This window comes from Mastomys coucha, unplaced genomic scaffold (assembly GCF_008632895.1).
Source record: "Mastomys coucha isolate ucsf_1 unplaced genomic scaffold, UCSF_Mcou_1 pScaffold14, whole genome shotgun sequence".
Taxonomy (NCBI): Eukaryota; Metazoa; Chordata; class Mammalia; order Rodentia; family Muridae; genus Mastomys; species Mastomys coucha.
The window spans coordinates 69770097-69786090 of record NW_022196896.1 but is presented as its reverse complement, the minus strand read 5'-3'; the positions used below and the strand labels follow the sequence as shown (position 1 = coordinate 69786090).

At 36.4% G+C, this 15994-nt stretch overlaps 1 long non-coding RNA gene across 2 annotated transcripts in view; it reads right to left on the bottom strand.

Moving 5' to 3' along the window:
* Positions 1-2165: 2165 nt before the first annotated feature.
* LOC116088357 overlaps positions 2166-15994 on the bottom strand; it is a 196335-nt gene continuing 182506 nt past the window's right edge. For both annotated transcript variants that reach the window (XR_004117866.1, XR_004117865.1), the window contains one exon: positions 2166-4717. This is a non-coding gene — a long non-coding RNA (uncharacterized LOC116088357). The remainder of the gene's footprint in view (positions 4718-15994) is intronic.

Below are 15994 nucleotides of genomic sequence, written 5' to 3'. Positions count from 1 at the left end.
GAGATTACAGATACTAACTAGCACACCCAGTCTTACATTGGGCTTTATAAATTACAGATTCAATCACCAGAGAAAGCTAAGGCAGCATACTTCTATATCTTCAGCACTCAAGAGATATGAATTCAAGGATTGGACATATGAGGCTAGCCTCTTAATCCCAGGGTCATGGGTTTGAGTCCCATATTTGGTGCCAAATGTAATTGTCTCTTTTATTTCCTCTAATGACAGGCTAAGATGAAAGCCATATGCAAGGTGTGTGAATACATGCCTTAGGCTGAGTCCAGAGCATGTCTTTCTCAGTTCTAACTATCCCTATGCCAAAATGTGGAAGTTTGTATAATCTAATCATGCTCTAGGAGTTATTCCACAAACCATATGAACACGAATCTCAGTCAGACAGTGATGGCTTATTGAACAGACTAATACTGCTCAGATCAGGGACATGGTTCAGAATTATTTGAACTATGACAATGGACATCTTTTTCTGTCATCTTATAAAGGAAAAAAAAAAAAACCACAAAACTCAGGATGAGCTCATATGCATGTGAAGGTCCGGAAGTGCTGCCTGGTGGCCAACACTGATTTAAGATATTTTAGACATAATAGATCACATTGACCTTTGATTTGCTGGGTCCAAAGTAAATCTTCATAGATTTTTTAAGAATACCAAACCTCAGAATGTTCATTATATAACAAAACTTAACATAACATATCACAACAGGATATGTGATCAGCATGACCTTGCTCTGAGTCAGGTTGTTTTTCTGTGTCAGTGATTGGCAGGAATATTACAGCATCAATATGAAACAACTAGTAGGCACTGACAAAATGACTACAGCTATTCTGTGTGTGTGTGTGTGTGTGTGTGTATGTGTGTGTGTTATGTGTATGCCTGGGTATGTTTGTGTGTGTCAGACCAGAACATCTTCCAAGCTGACTAATTCAATCTGGCTTCTCTCTACTTCTGCCTAAATTATTCTGCTTTGTATTCATATTAACTTTGGCAATATGTTGTAATCTTCTGTTTCCTTCTCATTCTCTGGCTTGTTCTGTCTTCATCTATGTCTAGCTTGTTCTCTTTGCAATCTGTCTGTGCAAAACTTCCCTACACACCACCAACACAGCCATCCTTTTCTTGTTCTTCCTCTTGCTGCTCTTATGTGGCCTCTTTTTGCTGAGCTATTCTCATGTGAGTTGGGTAGATCCTATCTCTGATGAATTCTGTCAAATCTTTCTCTGATTTGTCACTTTGTGGGCTCCTCAATTAGATATCACTTTCAAATAAGGCTGCTTCCTTCAACAAACTAAACTTACCTTCATTGTTAGGAGTTAAAAGTGTGTGCCAAGGGTGTGCCTGTATTCCAGCCATATTATACTATAATCCAGGGAGTGTCTGCATTCTGGTTAGATCATATAGACCTAGAAGGTTTTTAGGTTTGATGCTTTGCAAGAACAGCCATGTTGCTGGATTAAAATTTCTCCACATGGTCTACATAGCAAGGGTGAAGTCATTATGGAACACATAGGAAGGTGCCGACCTCCTCAAAAAAAAAAATACACAAAATACAACAACAATAATGATAACAACAAAAAAAAACATAAAAAGGACTGAAGAGATGGCACAGTGGTAAAATGTTTATATACTCATGCTAACTTAACATAACCCATTTATTTTAATGTACATTCTCCCACATAGCTGGTTGAACCCAGTTACCATGCGTGCGTCTCATCAGATTTTCTTGGGTGAATCTCCCAAATAGTACTCTTTCAGAATCCTTCTTCCTCCTGGAAGGGCCACCTTCTGTTTACCTCCTATAACATAGGCTATTAAGTTTGTTATTGACAGGTGCCACATCCATACAGACATAAGATATTTCCTCTATACATTTTTATGACATAGACCATGCCCATGAAGGACTGTTTCACACTTACTGTCTCCCATTTGGAATCACCCAGATTTCATCATTGACTCAATTGATATTTAATCTTTTCTCTTAGATGCTTAATGTTGTTATGCTTCCAATATTAGTTATTCCATTATTATTGCCATAGATTATAATAAGTGGATTTGGGGAGTTGAGTCTGGGGAAGACACATTTTCATATAAGCTCAGGGAAGCAGACATTGTCTGCCACTGAGATATTAATGAATACAAATTAATCTAATTTATGAATTTTATTTTATTTTTATTTATTGCTTCATCCAAGAAAGTCAATGACATGGATAGAATTTCTAAGTTTGTACCAATATGCCCCAACTTGTTTCCACAGATCATCTCATAGCATATGATAGCATAGCATAGCAGCACATATCAGCAGCTGCACCCTTCATTCTGTGCTCATGAGCATCAGTATCAAGAATTTCATAGTTTGGGGCCGTAAAATTCAATTTGTGTGAAACGGTATTTCAGTTTTCTTTTTAAAACCATACTGATTTTGGTAATGAGTCTGTCAATTTTGTTACATGTATTCCTGAGATTATCTGGTCTTATATATACATATTCACTAGAAGAGTAATTTGGGTAAGATATAATTTTGAAAGCACTATAGATGTTTCATGTCCTGACACTGAAATCCTTTTCATCTAATGTTGCAGAAGTGGTATTTGAGATGAGAAGCTCTCATTTAAAGTAGGAACTTCTGACTTTATAAGATAAATTTCATTGTTTCTACAATTTAAAGCATGAATGCCATTCCATTTGTAATGTTACTTACTGTTACTTACCATTCATGGAATTCGTGAGTCTGTAAATTTTAACTCAGAAAGTGCTCTTTCATTATTCAGAATATTTACCATTTCTTGCTTCTTTCTTACGCTAAAATGTTTTTTACATTAAATTTCTGTCTTCTCTGATTTCAGTTTTAATTGTTTTCATCCCAGTGTTAATTTCTCCCTTATTCACGGAGAACAACCAGTTCTTCCATTATACACAGTGATTTAAAAGTTAAACTTTTCTGATTTCTATGAAGAATGAGTTTTGCTGTTCTGTTTATTTTTAGAAATGTATTTTATTATACATGTCTGTCCCACCCTCCTATTGCTTCTCTAAATAATAATATATTTGAGATCATGACTATGTCCCAGGATACTTTTAATGGTTATATAATGTTAAATTAATTGGATTTGCATATTTTATTAATAGATTCTGTTGTGGTAGACATCCAACTTATGTTCAATATTTGACAGTACAAGCAATTTTGCCAAATGGCCTTCCATAAACAACTTTTATGAAAGTCACCATGTGTGGAGGATAAATTCCTAAAAGTACTTTATTGATTTCAGAATATTCATGTTTCTTATTTTTAAATCTGTGGGGTTTTATAAAATGTTGCCCATGTGCTCCCCAGAGTCTGGTAGTTTCTTTTCTTTCTTACATTTCTTCTCTGATTCAGTCTTAAGTCAGCTTCAATCTCTTCCTATCCCTAGACTTAATATTTACTAGCTAGCCTAATATTTTCAATCTTCAATATTCTCTTTTCAATATTGATATAAAACTAGGGGTACTTTTGTTTCTCTGTCTTGATTCAACACATTTTATCTATCCCCAACACCAACCTGGTTTGAAGTACTGGCTGAATGTTTTTATAAAGGGTAAGAGAATGAAGGTTTGACCCTCACCAGGATATTTCTGTATTATATGCACGAATGGTAGTATAGAATTCATATATATATATGAACATATATATATATACATATATATATATATATACATATATATGAGCATATAGTGTAGGATGAATTAACAATCCCCACTTAGAGTTCAGTGCCAACAAGCTGTTCCTCGGAAGAGTAGGTCACTCATGCAGATTCCAGTCCAACAGCACTCATGCAATGCATGATTCTGATAACTTCAGTCTTGGCACCAGCTTTTCCTGAGGCCCTTCCCTTCCTACCCCTGATATCTCAGCATTATGGCTAGGTCATCCATTTCATGACATAACTCATCCAAATGTGTCACCATCTGTTGTGTTTCTCAGTCACTGAAGGTATCTTTTTTTTCACTCAGACAGGGATGGTTTATTGAATGCACACCCTAAGATTGGTTGATTAGAGCCATAGGTCAGAATTTAGGGGCTGAGGCTATGACCCAGAACATTTCTCAGGGCCAGTTTATAAAGGAAACACACACACACACACACACACACACACACACACACACAATGAGCAGGAAGTGCTGCCTAGTGGTAGGCTCTGACTCAAGCTACTTTGACTAGGTAGTTCTAACTGACCTTTATTCCGATTCCTAAGTGGTGTTTACAGTTGTTGATTAACGAACCTCAGAATATACAGAACAGAATAAGATATGTGGTCAGCATGACCATGCTTTGAGTCTCATTATCGTTCTGTGTTAATGACTGACAGGCATATTACAGCAACAATATGAAATAGCTGGTGGGGGCTGGCGAGATGGCTCAGTGGGTAAGGCATCTTTTGTGAAGAAAAATCAGTTGAGAATTTGAGAACATGATTGTAGTTGGGAGACATGGAAGGAGGTGTCAACTTTTAAAGTTTCAGGATTCCTTGTTGGTTCTATGCCATCTTGAAGCATTAATGGAACATGGACCATCTCTGCATCTGCCATTCTTATCTTAGCTGTACAGCATGGAGTCTCCCAGATGTCCATGGAAGCTTGCCATGAGGCGGTTTCACTGTTACCTCTTGTTTCCTGTGGTCCCATTCATGTTTTACTGGTGGGGTTGTAGAGTCTGCATCAATTCTGAAAAATATATTTTTTAACTTTGATTTCCCAACTAACTTAATATTTCCATCATTACATTCTCTAACAAACTTCATGCTCCTTTCTAAAAAGACAATGTATTATCTATTCCTCACTGAAATTGCAGCTTAAGAAAAAAAATCTACAAAATAATATTACCAGAAAATTTATACTTTATACCTTATACAAATTTATTTTCACAAAAATAATATTGTGCTATCGCTTATTTTTTCTTGTATTCTTGAAAATATCCATTCTGATTTTCAGTAATTTCCCCAGTAGCTCTTAATCTATTGATTCTCCACTGCCTATCTCTTATAGCTTTCATTCAACTTATTTATGATTTCTTCATTTAGCTTAGTTAGCCCTTCCCATTTTTAACATGCTAGATAGTCTTTGCTGAATTTCCTTTTGAAAAGCAAGTTTCTACACAAAAAGGATCAAATCAGCCTAAAGCATAGTGTGGTTAGTATGTCTGAACCTAAAAACAGCAGATGACAACCTGCCCTCTGCCCCAAGTCACTGCATCTTTCTTAGTATGCAAAGTCCTCTTTTAACTATAAGATTTAGCAGTGACAATGTTTTTCTTTTTCTTTTTTAGGAATTAAAAGTATTAAATAAACTGGGAGAAGATCTACAGCCTTATGTAATGAAGAGAGGGTGTGGGAGTCATTGTGTCACAACTTGACCTTCTAGCAGAATAAAATGTTTATAATAACATGTTTATAATAAAATGACAAGTACCTAGTAGACACAAACACAGTTGATTTTAATGTATCAGTCTATGAAATAAGCATTTGCTTAATTTTCCTTTTTATATCAGTATAAAATCAGCAATGAATCATTGTCAAATAAAACACTGATTTTAATTTTAGCTGACATCAAATATACGTTTTGAGTGCCTTCTGCTATTTAAAGGGAGAAATATAAATATTAATTAATTTATAATTCCTTAATTTAAAAGTATAAGGAAAAATCTTTTTTCTTATTCTAGATTTCCAATTACTTTAAACATTTTTTTTCCTTCCTTAAGGCCCAAGGATAATCAGGGCACAATGAATCGCTCAGTTACTCTATCCAATGATCCAACTTTGGCTTCAGGTTGCTATAGCAATTAAATGGGAAAACTGGCAACAAAGCCTAATAAAACTTCATTTAATCCATTATAGATGGTTACAGCAAGCCAAAGAGCTTCCTACAGACTCTGAAGCGGATGCGTCACCTCTATGGATAATGAAGTGTTTTGGTGGGAATTTGTTCAGGAAACCTGAAGAACAATTAGACAAATATGTTCACATATCATGTTGCACTGAAGTCTGTGTGAGCCTACGCGCTTGTCAATGCGCCCTGCTCCTAAATGCCTTTATGCCTGATTAATTGTCAATATCAGGCGGGAGCTTGCTCATTAGCTCCTTGTAGAGCCCATTTGAGATTGCAATGAGCTTCATTTCCAGATGATATCCTAACTGTTAATAAACCAAATTGCATTTTTTTCTAGTGTGACTATATCCGGTTGAAAAAAATCTATGAAAATCTTACTAGGGAACTAAATAAATTTAGAATAATTTGTGCTACAGAATCACAGTTCTAGTATTCATGCACACTTAGTTAAATATTAACATATTCTTGTTTTTTTTGTTTTTATTTTGTGCTTAGTGTTATCAATCTGTCTGGTGTGCTCCACAGATACACTGATGCAGTCAAATAATTTCACATCTATATAAAAAAAACACCTTTATGTATCTGATTAATTTCTTAGGTAGCAATTGTAAGCACACACACACACATACACACACACAAAACCATTACTAAAACTGCACAAAGCATTGGACTTGTTACTTTTTCTATGAATTCATAAAAATTGTCAGAAAACCAAATAGCACCAAATAGTGTGTGTATTTTTCTTTATTTTGTTCCCTTCTATTTTTGTATTAAGACTAAAGAACATATTTTATAGTTAGAATATTTTAAGTTAAAATAAAAAGCAACATTTCAAAACAAACAAAGCAACTTTTGTAGCCATTTTGTTAAACTCACTCCTATGCAATACTCACAGCAGACCAGTAAGTTCATTAAGTTATATAACTACAGGTAGTGTTCTCTGAACCAGGAAACATAAAATATTTAAGAAATGTGACAAAATGTATCCATTTCCCAGTTTTCTAAAAAGGAAAATATGAATGTGAAAGTGTATGGGAGTTTGTTTCAGAAACAGTTGCAAAGGCGTTAATTAAAGCATGAGCATTAAGAAAAAACACAGACATTTAATGATGCACATGAGAATCAAACATTAACCAATAGTCATTTCTTATCACAATATGCAGAACACAGCAATCATAGCACGTTGAGTGTTTTTTTGATAGTGAAATACATGCTTTTACAAGTTAAAGGGAGCACTAAGAGTTTCCGGTGTCAAGTGAAAACAATATCAACCAATCAGACCTCAGAGCTCCCAAGAACTAAACAACCAACCAAAAAGTACACATTGAAGTACCCATGGCTCCAGCTGCATATGATGTAGCAGAGGATGGTCTTATCTGGCATCCATGAGAGGGGAGGCCCTTGGTCCTGTAGAGGCTTGATGCCCCAGCTTAGGTGAAAGCTGGGGTGGTGAGGTGGGAGTACATGGGGAGGGGAGGGGAGCTCCCTCATAGAAGCAGGGGTAGGGGGAATGGAATGGGATTTGCAGAGGGGAAACTGGGAAACATTCAAAATATAAGTAAATAAAATTATATATATATATATATATATGTATATATATATATATATATACATATATATATATATATATATATATATACACACACACACACACATAAAATAAAACAGTTAGAACCACCAAATAGTATAACTTTTCAGTTTTATGGTTGAAAATAAATTTCAGTAATTTCAGCACTTAAAAAAATAAAAAGAAAGGAAAAGATGAGATGAGCAGACTATGGCAGAAACATTTAGGGGCAACACAAGATCTCACACTATAAATCATTCCTGGGAAATCATCATTTCCCCAGAGGGGAAAGTCCTGTTTTGTGATTCAATTATACAGCTGTCTCAAAGACATGAAGGAGGAAATGATGGGATTTTTAAAAACTCGGTTAAATTTCATAAAGTATTGGGGATATTCTTTATACCTCAATTGCCTACAGACTATATTTTTTTCTCCTCAAAAACAAGAAACAAGTTTAGAGCTGCTTGGTGGTGACACACATAACATACTTTTAGTAGCAGCAATTTCAAGACAGAATCAGGCAGATCTCTGATTTGAGGCCAGTCTATTTTACAGAGTGTGTTCCAGAACAGCAAAGGCTATGACTCTCAAAAAACAAAACAAAACAAAAACAAAAACCAAACAAACAAACTAAAAAGCAAATACCCCAAAACAAAAATCCAAACCCAAACAAAAAAACCCTAAAAATCAAGCAAACATACAAATAAAAGACAAGTTTAAAAGACAAATACTATTTCATATATTATCATAGAAGACCAGAAGAAGCGAGGGCTCTTTGCCCAGTTTTTCTATGGATCACTTTTTTTTTTTTTATTTTAAAAATGTAGTGACTTATTTCAATCAGTTATGCTAATTTTTATGGCCTGCTACTATGGACATAACATAGGTATTGGCCTGTGCCTGTCTGATTAAGTGTGTCACAGTGGTTTATGAGCTCAGAAAAATAGCCCACAACAGAGTCAAAAATGTGCATATCAGAGAGTAGTTTCAGGGCCTCTTGAGATAATATTCTAGCACTCAAGTGGGATGTAAATTCCCTATGGAAAATGAGGTGAGTTTGATTTCTAAGTCACTGAGATCTGTCTAAGCCAGCTACTGAGGAGACTCTGCAGGGGTGTAAAATATTCAGCTCTCTACAAACAGTTGGAGTGAAAATTCTCCACTCACATAAAACACTGTAGTACTTGCTATTTTACACACACACACACACACACACACACACACACACACACACAGATGGGGGGCGGGAGGAGAGAGGGAAAGGGAGAGGGGGAAGGGAAGGGGGAAGAAGGTTTTAACTTTATTTCTAATAAACACTTGTAATAAATAGTCATGTAGCTCCAACTGCCAAGATCATATCTAAATCTTTCCCTTGGTCCTTTTCAATTTGCACTTGCTTGTAGTTTTGTTTAGAGATGAGATCTATGGCTCATTTTGGGTTACTTGTATGTGATAGACTTACTCGTAGAGAGTAATCTTTTCTTTCTTTCTTTCTTTCTTTCTTTCTTTCTTTCTTTCTTTCTTTCTTTCTTTCTTTCTTTTTTTTTTGAGACAGGGTTTCTCTGAATAGCCCTGGCTGTACTGGAACTCACAATGTAGACCAGGCTGGCCTTGAACTCAGAAATCCACCTGTCTCTGCCTCACTAGGCATGCACCACCACTGCCCAGCTAGAGTAATCGTTTTCAAAGATATTTATTCTATTAATTTTTGTAGAATTCATACAATGCATTTTTATCATTCTCTTCCTCTCCCTCTCTCTCCCCTCCCTGCCCTCCCTTTCTTTCTCTCCCTTCTTCCCTCTCCACCTCCCTCTCCTCTCCCTCTTCATCTCTCTCTCTCCTCTCCCTCTTCATCTCTCTCTCTCCCTCCCTCCTTCTCCATCACTCTCCCTCTCCTCCTCTCTTCTTTCTTTTCCTCCATTCTCTTTGTCTCTTAAAAACTAGTCTCATTCAGGTTTTTTTTCCTACCCAAGTCTTGTGCATATTGTCATAATCACTTTTCTTATGTGCATCTTGCTTAATTGTTTCTGGAAAAAATATTATTTCCTTGGAGTCATCTAACATTTTAACCTTTTTCTGTCCCTTTGTCTCATCTTTGCAATGAACTCAGAATTTTAGGGGTAAGGATGTGTGGTTCAAATGTCCCATTTGGGCAAAACACTTTGAAGTCTCTAATCTTTGCCCCTTGAAAAGTGATAGGTCTGTGTTGATGACCATCTTCTGCAAGGAGAAGCTTGTGTGACAAAAAGTGAATGATGGCCATTTATGGATATAGAGGCAAATCATTATGTGTCATTTTAACACTATATCCATTTGGCAGAGTAGCAGCACTAACTCCCTCCGAGGGTCTATGATCTCTTGAGCCACAAGTTCTTGCCCTTGGTACCTGGCTTGGTATAAACTTCATCCCATTGTGTGACTTTAAACCCAGCCAGAATGTGCTTCATTACTTCCAGAACACTGTGCCACCACTGTACCAGCAGGCATGCCTTACACTGTGTTTGAGATTTGGTGACATTGGTGATGAATTTTATTTGTAGTAGTGTGTGTAGCAAATTCCAGCATTATGAAAGCTAGGCAGTGAGATGAAGCTTCTAGGTCAGTACCCATGTGATTTGTCTGTGATTATGATTCCAGTTAGTGGTGACTTTAAATATAGGGTCTTATTGTCAAGTTCTGGAGAACCAAGAACAATGACAAACATTATAGACTGTTGTCATTGTTCTATGGGAATCCACTGGTCAACAAGTCCAAAAGAGCTAACCCACTCATAGCACTGGGCTTTTCAACTGCTATCATGTAATATTTATTAAGTCTACTATTCCCCCATTATAGGAGAAATTAATTGATAGCTAAGTGTATGTATATATTTTAGAAACATTTTGGCACAGTGAGTACCCGGTTGTTACTGTGTTATTTCCATAAGACTTGTCTTTCAAGCTCTAACTGTCAATGCCTGTGTTGAAAATCATGTGGCTACAAATGTGTCCCTTCTGGGCTCTCAACTATGTATCTTTGTTCTGTATGGTGAGCTTCATACCAGCAGCACTCTGTGCTACTAACTGCTATTCTATAATAATTTTTATATCTGAAAGTTTAAATATTGTAGCCTCTTCCAAGTTCCTTTCTGTTATTCTTGGTCATTTATAATTCTTTGTACATTTTAGGATCTCTTGTCAATTTTACAGCAAATAAACACCTACTGAGATTTGAATAGGAATGTGTTTGACAGAACGGATAGAATAAAATTATCAATTATACAACCCTCATTCAATGGAGGATATTTTATATTTACTATGTATATAATCTTTCTATTAGTTTTGCTAAGTCTAGTTCAAAACACTTTATTCTTTTGATGATTTTGTGAATGAAATTATAGTTTAATTTCATTTTTGGATTATTTGCTGTTAGCTTACAGAGATGTGACCCTCTTTTGTGAATTATTTCATGACACCCACTTCATTATTTGAATATAAATATGTATATATTACAAAATATGTCTATATCATATATAATATACTATATTAATATAATTTAATATACAATAATATGAAAATATGTACGTATTTCAATACATATAAATAGTTGTATATTACCTATTTAGAAAAACACCTTTGTGACAACCTTTCCAATGTAACTTTAATGTATTTTACCTTGTCTACAACCTTCATTTCACATTAAATATAATTGCTCAAACCTGAGAGCTGCTTTTTCTCTACACTTCAGGGAACATATGCAGTGCTTCAGATTTGAGGATGATGCTAGCCATAGGTCTTATAAAGATGTCTTTTAGCAAATCAAAGATGAGTCCTTTCATTAGTTTTTTTTATGAGTTTTCATTTTCAGTATTATTATGATTAATATTGATTGTCAACTTTGCAGGATCTGAAATTAACTAAGATACCTCTGGGAAGAACACTCTGAAGGTGTTTCCTGAAAAGAGTAACTGGGAGATCCTATCTGTGTGTGAACTCTACATTCTACAAATGACCCATATATAAAGAGAGGTAAGGGAAATAAAAAACAATTTTGTTTGCTTGCCTACTTTTACTTCTTACTGACAAGTGCATTACTCCTGTCTGCACTGACATTGGAATCCATTTTCTTGGGCTTCCAATAGTGACTGAATGACCAGTGATGATGTAAGAATCCTTTAAATAATTAGTACCGAATTGGGACTGCTAGAGTATTCAGTATTGTGAACTGAGCAGCTTTTGGATTCTCAGCCTCTGCATTCTGATGATGGACATTGTTGGACTACTTAGCACTTATATATAAGCCATTCCAATGAATCTCATATACAAATATATTTGGTTTTACACCTTAAGAGAATTCTGCCTAATACAGATATGCACTGGATTCCTGTCAAGTGCTTTTCTGTGTTTATGAAGTTATTATACAACCATGAGAGTCATCATTTCTTTAGGTGTTATAATCAATTTTGAATAACAAATGCTTAATTGAATAAAATTTTCTCTAATCTTTAGGGTAACTTGATGCACTTACAATCATTGCCTACAGTTTCTTCACCAATCATGGATACTTAGGCTGAGGGAAAATGCAGAATTTTAATTACAAACTTGAGAATAACTTTAATTTTGGAAACACATTATTCATATATTGTGAGATATAAATGACGAATCAGAAGGATTGGTGCATAATGTAAGATAACTTCCCAACACTTTGCCTCTTTCTCTGTCTCCCTCTCTCTCTCTCTCTCTCTCTCTCTCTCTCTCTCTCTCTCTCTGTCTGTCTCTGTCTCTCTCTCTGTGTGTGTATCTGTGTATGCTTTCATTTGTGCGCATGAATGTACATGAATATGTTTATCATCAGTGAATTTAGCATACATTCCTTGGGAACTGTCCGATTTTTGTAAGATAACTCACTGCACTCCAGAGTTCAGAATTAGTCCAGGCTAGGTAGGCAGCAAGCTCCAGGGAGGTAGTTATCTCAATCTATATACTGCTGGCATTGTAAACATGTGCCTCTATGCCTTATTCTTCTTTTACATTGGTGCTGGGATGGAATTCAGATCCTCATATTTATGCAACAAGAGCTCACTAACTATGACTTTCTCCTGCTTTTTTTTTTTTTTTTAAAAAAAAAACAGTTTTAGTTGAACAATTTCATGACATCAGGAAAATTGATGTCTTTTGCAAGTATCACAGCTTTAGATTCCAGAACAAGCTCATCATTCCAAAGAGACATTCTACATACATTACATAATATAGCTTTCTTCTGCCATCTACCACCCAGGTATCAGCTATCCTTTCTATCTTTCTCAGTCTGTTTATCCTTTATATAAAAGAAGACTACTGATTTATTTGAGTTAATTTTATATCCGGCCACTTTGCTGAAGTTGTTTATCAGTTGGCAAAGTTCTCTGGCAGAATTTTTTGGGTCACTTATGTATACTATCATATAATCTGCAAATATTGATACCATTATTTCTTTTTTAACAATTTGTATCCCCTTGATCTCTTTTTGTTGTCTTATTGTTCTAGCTAGCACTTCGAGTACTATATTGAATAGATATAGGGAGAGTGGGCATCCTTGCCTTGTCCCCAATTTCAGTGGGATTGCTTCAAGTATGTCTCTATTTAATTTGATATTGGCTGTTGGTTTGCAGTAAATTGCTTTTATTATGTTTAGGTATGGGCCTTGAATTCCTGATCTCTCCAATACTTTTAACACGAAGGGGTGTTGTCTTTTGTCAAATGATTTTTCTTCATCTAAGGATATGATCATGTGATTTTTTTCTTTGAGTTTGTTTATATAGTGGATTACATTAATGGATTTTCATATATTAAACCAACCTTGCATCCATAGGATGAAGCCTACTTGATTGTGGACAATGATGGTTTTAAGCCGGGCGGTGGTGGCGCATGCCTTTAATCCCAGCACTTGGGAGGCAGAGGCAGAGGCAGGTGGATCTCTGAGTTCGAAGCCAGCCTGCTCTACAGAGTGAGTTCCAGGACAGCCAGGGCTATACAGAGAAACCTTGCTTGAAAAACAAAAACAAAAAAAAAATGATGGTTTTAATGTGTTCTTGGATTTGGTTTGCAAATATTTTTGCATCGATATTCATAAACGAGATTGGTCTGAAGTTCTCAGTTTTGGTTGGGTCCTTGTGTGGTTTAGGTATCAGAGTAACTGTGGCTTCATAGAACAAGTTAGGCAGTATTTCTAAGTGGTGCTGGTCTAACTGGCTGTCTGTGTGTATAGAAGAATGAAAATAGACCCATATTTGTCACCTTGTACAAAGCTCAAGTCCAAGTGGATCAAGGACCCCAACATAAAACCAGATATACTGAATCTAATAGAAGAGAAAGTGGGAAACAGCCTTGAACTCATTTGCACAGTGGGAAATTTTCCAAAACAGCACTCAAATGGTTCATGCTGTAAGATCAAGAATTCATAAATGAGACCTCATGAAATTGGAAAGTTTCTGGAAGACAAAGAACATAGTCAATATGACAAATCAAAAACCTACAGATAGGGAAAAAAAATCTTCAGTAACCCCACAACTGATAGAGGGCTAATATCCAAAGTATATAAAGACCTCAAGAAGTTAATCACCAAAACAGCAAACAACCCAATCAAAAACTGGGGTATAGAACTAAACTGAGAATTCACATCTGAAGAATCTTAAATGGCTGAGAAGCACCTAAAGAAATGTTCAACATCCTTAGTCATCAGGGAAATGCAAATCAAAACAACCCCGAGATTCCACCTCACACCAGTCAGAATGGCTAGGATAAAAAACTCAGGTGACAGCAGATGCTGGAGAGGTTGTGGAGAAAGAGGAACACTCCTTCATTGCTGGTGGGATTGCAAACTGGTACAACTACTCTGGAAATCAGTTTGGCGGTTCCTCCGGAAATTGGACATAGTTCTACCGGAGGACCCAGCTATACCACTCCTGGGCTCCCAGGAGATGCTCTAACATGTAATTAAGGACACATGCTCCACTATGTGCATAGCAGCCTTATTTATAATCACCAGAAATTGTAAACATCCCAGATGTCCCTCAACAGAGGAATGGATGCAGAAAATGTGGTACATCTACACAATGGAGTACTACTCAGCTATTAAAAACAATGAATTTATGAAATTCTTGGGAAAATGGATGTATCTGGAGAATATCATCCTGAGTGAGGTAACCCAGTCACAAAAGAACACACATTGTATGCACTCTCTGATAAGTGGATATTAGCCCAGGAGATCGGAATACACAAAGTACAACCCACAAACCACAAGAAACTCAAGAAGAAGAAAGACTAAAATATGGATACTTCATTACTTCTTAAAATGGGGAACCAAATACCCATGGAAGGAATTGCAGAGACTAATAATGGAGCAGAGACTGAAGGAAGGACAATCCAGAGACTGCTCCACCTGGAAATCCTTCCCATATTCAATCATCAAATCCAGACACTATTGTGGATGCCAGCAAGTGCTGCCTGACAGGAGCCTGATATAGCAGTCTCCTGAGAGGCTCTGAGAGTACCCGACTAATACAGAAGTAGAGGCTCACAGCCATCTATTGGACTGAGTACAGGGTCCCCAATGAAGGAGTTAGAGAAAGGACGCAAGGAGCTGAAGAGTTTGCAGCTCCTTAGGACAAACAACAATATGAAGTAACTAGTACCCTCAGAGTTCCCAGGGGCTAAACCACCAACCAAAGAGTACACATGGTGGGACTGATTGCTCCAGCAGCATAGGTATAGTAGAGGATGGCCAAGTCGCTCATCAATGGGAAGAGAGGCCCTTTGCCCTGTGAAGTTTCTATGCCCCAGTATAGGGCAATGCCAGGGCCAGTAATCAGGAGAGGGTAGGGTGGCGAGTAGGGGAAGGGGGAGGGAACGGGGGTTTGTTTTTTGTTTTTTTGTTTTGTTTTGTTTGTTTTTTATTTTTATTTATTTTTTTATTTTAGTTTTTGGAGGGCAAACTGCAAAAGGAGATATCATATGACATGTAAATAAAGAAAATATCTAATAAAAAATGTTCAAAGTCTTTAGTGATCAGAGAAATGTAAATCAAAACGACCCTGAGATTCCACCTATACCAATCAGAATGTCTAAGATCAAAACCTCAGGTGACAACACATGTTGGAAAGGATGTGGAGAAAGAGGAACACTCCTCCATTTCTGGTGGAATTGCAAACTAGTACAATTACTATGAAAATTTAATCTGAAAGTTCCTCAGAAAACTGGAAATGGATCCACTTGAAGACCCACCTATACCATTCTTGGGAATATACCCAAAAGATGCCCCACTATGCCACAGGGGCACACATTCCACTATGTTCATAGCGACCTTGTTGTGATAGCCAGAATCTGGAAACAACCTATATGTCTCACGACAGAAGAATGAAAACAGAAAATCTGGTTCATTTACACAATGGAATGCTATTCAGCTATTAAGAATGAGGACATCCTGAGTTTTTCAGGCAAATGGATGGAACTAGAAAATATCCTGAGTGAGGTAATTCAGACCCAAACGGAAGTGCATTGTATGTACTCACTAATAAGTAGATATTAGCAAAA